At 40.8% G+C, this 6,371-nt stretch overlaps 1 pseudogene; it reads left to right on the forward strand.

The window, feature by feature from the left end:
- The first annotated feature begins 236 nt into the window (after window positions 1-236).
- Window positions 237-412, forward strand: LOC122768859 (annotated as a pseudogene).
- The last annotated feature ends 5,959 nt before the right edge of the window (window positions 413-6,371 follow it).

A 6,371-nucleotide genomic window follows, 5' to 3' on the forward strand; every position in this document is an offset into this window, starting at 1 on the left:
CACTAACTGCATACAATATAGCTGTATCTCAACGTTAGACCAACATGAAGCTGAAGTTTGTAAACGGTTCGCTCCTCTACACCAAACCCATAGAGAAAACCAGTGATTTTACATCACGGCTCACACGAGCGCTCGATCCACCGCTGCCTCCTTCACTAAGTTCATCTGCATCATCGTGTGATTTATTGAAGTGACACAAAGCCATTAAATGAGCGGTCAGCAGAGCAGCAGTTAAAAACACTTCTCGGCCTTTTGGCTAAGATCAAGTGTAGCATCTGTAGCATATCTGATACGTCCCCTACCCGTTGATCCCCCAAAGGGATCAATAAAGTCGTTATCCTATTCTTAAGAGACTGGAGACCGGTGAGTCTCTGGTTTAACCAAAACTACAGCAAATAACAGAGTAACATAGTCTCATGGTTGGTTCTGTAATTAAAAGTCAGTGGTAAAATGACCACTGTTAATTAGAAATGAACATGAATAGCGAATAATTGAATAATCAGATTAGTCGCAGCCCTCCACGCTACAGTCCAAGCTCACATAAATCACATGGGAAACATAATTTAATAGCAATTTTTGAGACAATGATTGTGATTTTACTGCAATATAATGAGCTTTTTTCTGTAAATAATCAGCGTAAAATTAAAAATATTTATTCACCACTTTCTATGTTCTAACACAGAGGTTCTCCAACATTTTATAATCTGATATTAAGACGCAGATACGAGACGAGATAAAGTGACTTTGATGATTATTATTTCATTTTTGCCACGAGAGGAAGCTCGCACACCACAGTTTGAGAAACCGTGGTTCTAATGCGAGGAAGAGAACTTCCAAATGCTTCCAAAACATACAGAGGTGTTAAAGGAAAAATAAGTGAAATCGTGATACATTTAAAAACTCTTTCTCCCCCTCAATCTATAATATTTCTTCTGGCAGGGAGATGAACTCGCTCCTGTCTGCGTCTGAGAAACACTAAAGTGATTTGAGGTAAATTTTCTCCGCCCCCACTGACGGACGAGCCATTGTTCTTTTGTTTTCAGGCCTGAATGGCGCCGTAAAAGCTTGTCAGATGGGCTCATTATGATTAGTTGGTGCCGAGCGGAGAGTCATCAGTCACCGCAGAGGAGGCAGGGGCCTCGCTGACCGCGCAGCTACGCACAGCTACGCACAGCTACGCACAGCCACCGCGGCGGTTAAAGACGAACTCACTCAATGGGCGAGACAAATGACCCCCTGCACGTCTGGCGTTAACATGCACGCCGCGTAATTAGATTCCAAATTAGACAGTGAATAAAAATGCATGGAATCCAGCTGCACTGTGCACTGTACACGATGGATGATTGTGACCTAAATAATACAATATAAATCGTTAAATTTGTGCACAAAGTGGCCACTAATGTGTAATAAATAACACAAATTTGAATTAGTAAACAAATCATCTCGGTAAATTCATGACAAGTTCATTTCATGCACGTTATTTAAAACTTAAACACATAAATCTTGATATAACTTGACCCAAATAAAATCTCCCAAGAGCCATCTATGGGTCCCGACCCCTACTTTGGAAAACACTGCTATACACTGACGAAGAATAAAAAATGAATAAACACAGTATGAGAGGTTTAATTATAGAGATTGTTTTGGTTTTTTTAAAGCGAGAGGCCCATCCTCATATTCTAATAAGACAATAGATTCACGTTCTATTAATGTTCAGGGTTATTTATAGGGTTTATTTTTATTTTTTAGATATTAAATATGAGTTATTCACCGTTAAACCAACAGGAGGCTGAAGTTTGTGTTGCTTTGTAAACGGCTCGCTCCTCCACACCAAACCCCAGAGAGAAAATCAGGGATTTTACATCACGGCTCACAGGAGCGCTGGATCCACGCTGCCTCCTTCACTAAGTTCATCCCATAAACGATGAATCCATACATGGAAGCTCTTAACACCCAACCTCAACGGGATGAATCAATGAATAATGGATGATGAGTGAGAATGAAAGAGTGTGACATGTTGTTTTAAATCAGCGCTCGCTGTATATTAACAACCCACGGGCCCGACATGTACTGTATGTGACACGCGGGGCGCTGACATGAAAGGCATCAATTATGCGTCGTCACGGGCCTTCACTGGGCGCTCGGCGACAGACGCATTTAAAATGGAAACAATGGAAAAAACAGATACAGTTTCATCCGTCTGTTACCGGGGAAACGGCATCAGCTCAGCGTTTGATTCAGTAAAAGAAGAACAAAGACTTGGACAGCTAGCTTAATGCTGACAGGGGAAGGGTTAATAGTGATGGTTCAGGGTTGTTATGTCTATGATGTCACACAAATATTATCTCGCTGTTAGACAACTTTTATTTGAGGGGAAACTGAAGTTTGTAAACCGTTTACTCTCCTGCACCAAAGTCCAGAGAAAATCAGCATTTTTAGCTCACGGGGACACAGGAGCTGTTGGTCCACTGCTGCAACATTTCCTCAACTCGTGTCACTTATGTGAGTGCGAACTAATCATTTCAAACACAGAAGTCACAAAACATCACTTTTCATTTCACTGATTTTCCCTATGAGCTTTGGTGCAGGAGAGTAAGATGTTTATAAAGCAATAAAAACAATTTGATGACATCATAGACTTCAGCAGGTGGAGATTTTATTAGACTTCAGTGAATGTGTTTTTGCCACGTTTCAGGCTGGTTCCTCATAATCACACACGGTAAAAACAAAAGCCTTCATACTATCCCTGACGCAGCGCCACCTCAGGCGAGGAGGGGAATACTTTATTCGATTTAATTCTAATAAGATTTCTGTTTGTTTTTCACAGAGATCTTCAGTTTATTCACTACATCACCTCAGATGAAACCACCTCAGATTACATAATCTCAGATGAAACCACCTCAAGTCTGACAAGAAGCAGAGGCAGGACATTTTTTTGCTGGCTACAACTAGAAAGAAAGACAAAGCTAAGAAAGAAAAAGAAAACAAAATATTTAGTTTATAATTATTTGATCAGGGTTTTTTTTTCCATTTGTGTTTATTTTTAGTTTTCTCTCTTTTTTCTTGATCTTGTTAGCATTATTAGCATTAGCATTCAGGTCTGCTAATGAGGACACATTGGACGTTGTTGATCAACCGTCAAAACCGAAACATTATTTTTCCAGACACTCTTTGAAGTCTTTGATCTTCTCTGATTTCCATTTTTCACTTGGCTGATTCAGCAAACGGGCACTGAAATTTAACGAGCAAGACTATTTTACACGAGATTAAACAAATTAAACTTTTTTCCAAGTGAAAAGAATTTGAATTGCATGTGATTTAAATGTGAAAATAGGTCACAGTTAATAAGTTTATTTTTGGGGTAAGAGAAGCTGTTTCATTTCCAGTAACGAGAGGACGAGAGGACACATTCTCTCACAGTCTCACATTCTAAAAACCTTATATCGCCTATATGTCATATTTCTGAGTTAACTTTGTCCACAGTGTTTGATTGACAAGTATAATAAAATAAAATATTAATGAGGATTAAAGACGAGATTATTTGACATTGTTGCGAGTAAGAATACATTCCGAATGATCAACAATTAAAATGAGATTAAGTTAGATTATAAAAGTCAATACACTCAAAAGTCAAATTGAGTCACAATTGAATTATATTTAACAAGAAATCACACACATTGAAGTTTTAAATTGAACTAAAATATACTTAATTTAAAAACAGATTATACTGATTTATAATTCCTATTTTTTTCTTTTTTTTCTTACGAGGAGATAATACAATAAATTATAAATTAAAGTTACAAATTAATTTTACCACCACAGAATACATCACCTTAGATTAAACCACCAGATTACAGCACCTTGGAATAAACTACCACAGATTACATATCCTCAGATTAAACCACCACAGATTACGTCACCTCAGATTAAACCACCACAGATTACATATCCTCAGATTAAACCACCACAGATTACGTCACCTCAGATTAAACCACCACAGATTACATCACCTCAGATTAAACCACCACAGATTACATGTCCTCAGAAAGAGAAAACATTAATGTCCAAACCAGGTGGGACGCCACTGCAGGACGTCCTGTTTTTGAAAGTGGAAACATGTTAACTTTAACCTCTGTTTTCTAAACTTATTAAAAAAATAAACATACTCACAAGAATTTGTGAAAGAGAAGCTGTCAACAGCTAAAAGTCCACATCCCACACACAGAGACACAGGAAGAGCACCTCGCTTTACTCACGCCTCCACAACTCTGCCCCAACCTTTTCTTTCTATCAAGGAGCTGAAAACAGTCTCCTCACAGGAATCAAGTGGTGATGCTGCTGCTGCTGATGCTGCTGCTGCTGCTGCTGATGATGCTGCTGCTGCTGCTGTCGTCGCAATTCAGAGAGAAAATAGCAGCAAAGAAAATAAATGGGATGACTCACGCAACAAAGGCCGTCAGAAAATTTCAGAGAAGCTCTGAAGTTGCCATGATGATGATGATGATGATGATGATGATGATGCAAGTGTGGGTGTAAAAAAAAGAGACAGATGTCACATTTGAGAGAGAGAGAGAAAAAGTGAATCAACTCTGTATCTGGACTAAAGTGAAGTCTCCAGAGAAACTGACTGGACATATGGTCGCTCCTCCACTACACCGCGACTCGGTGACCGGGCACAGTGACAGTACCTGGTACCTGGTAACGTGACGTCCACTGAGTGGTCAGAGAGTGTCGTCGCCGGAAGAGTCATGAATGCGACGTACGACACCAGCATCAAGCTGAACTGTAGCTCACTTAAAGACTTAAAACTGACTGAAAACATGTGACATTTAGCAAAGGAAATGTCTAAAATCTCCATATTTAACAGAGGAGTCTGGTGTATTTAGCTCCTCCTCAAAGTGGGCGGGGTCGTCATAGCAATGGCTGCGTGAAACTGTCATGACTTTTGTTTGCGACACAAACACACAAACTAGTGGCTTGTAAAGCAGTTGTTTTATGGTGTAACTGAATCATTAGAGTCAGTTGGGTCATGATTTGGCTCACGGTCGCCGGCTCTCACCAGACTCTGGTAAATATCGACGTTTTAGAGATTAACGTTAATGTAAAAGACTTTCAGTGAAGTCTTTTTCACCGATCTACAGTTCAACACTGTTGGCTTTGATTCCTGCGTCAGATGTCGCACTCATGACTCTTCCAGTGACGACACCCTCTGACCAATCGGTGGCCAACAGTCTGTCGACGTCACATTTTAGTATCGGCTCAGGTCGCTTGGAACCTCGTCAGAGCAGGAAGTAAAAAAAACAAGAAAACACCAGGTACAGGTACTATCACTGATGGAAAAGCAAAGAGTTGAGTCGAGTCGTGCTCGAACTGTGTGGTGGAAAAGCGCCAAAAGAGGCCGATGGCTGTAACGGTAAACAAGTTCGCGCTACACGACTTTTAGCGACGTGCTGTCATGTGATCATACGTTGTTGTCATTATTAGATCACACGCAGGAACTGCTTCTTACCCATGACCAAGAGGAAAGGAACGGTGCTTTGTAACCTCATGGTCGCTGGTTCAATCCCGGCATGGGGCAGTGTTGAGCAAAGCTCCCCAGCCACAGAGCAGCCCGTCAGCTTTAATTGACCTCAGTTTCTTGTCTCCAGGTGGACTGTTGTGCTCTTATTGGAGCGTTGATCTGTGTCATGTTCTGCTTCTGTGATGAGTTCCAGTCCTCCGTCTCAACTCTGTCTGCTTTGGTTGTCACTTTTGTATAAGTTATAGTTTATAGTTTATGTTTGAAGAAGAAAGAAAAACACACTGAAATAAATAAGACGCTATGTATGAAGTCTTTGTGTCTCTGTGTCCCCGGTGCCGTCCTCAGCGTCTCCCAGACCGACGACATGATGTTGAGATCAGGACTCTGTGGGGGCCACATCTGCTGGAGGCACCTCTCTGATTGCATTGCATGATGGATCGGAATTTTAAATGACTAAAACCTTTGAGCTGAATTGAATTCATATGGATGACAAAATTAAAAAGAGAAAAAAGGGCCACTGCAACCCATCAGACCGGGCTTGGATTCTTCCACTTGGTGTTTCTGATGATCGTCCAACACGTTGATGAAAAGATGATTGATCGCTGCGGCGGATGAAAGTCAAGACTGCAGCACATGGCTCAAACCATTATCACATTCAAACCATGTCATGACCATTTACACTCGATATGGAGGCAGCATCTACAGCCGTGTTACGGTTTAAAGATGGCAGACGACTGTGACCCAAGTCACCATATGAATCGTTTTTTGGGACCTGGTTTGGTATCAGTCACGTCGTTTTCCATGACTTCATAGATCCTCCTCATCCTCTCTTGCCACACCCTTACTAGAT

The sequence above is a fragment of the Solea senegalensis genome, linkage group LG4 (assembly GCF_019176455.1).
Source record: "Solea senegalensis isolate Sse05_10M linkage group LG4, IFAPA_SoseM_1, whole genome shotgun sequence".
NCBI lineage: Eukaryota > Metazoa > Chordata > Actinopteri > Pleuronectiformes > Soleidae > Solea > Solea senegalensis.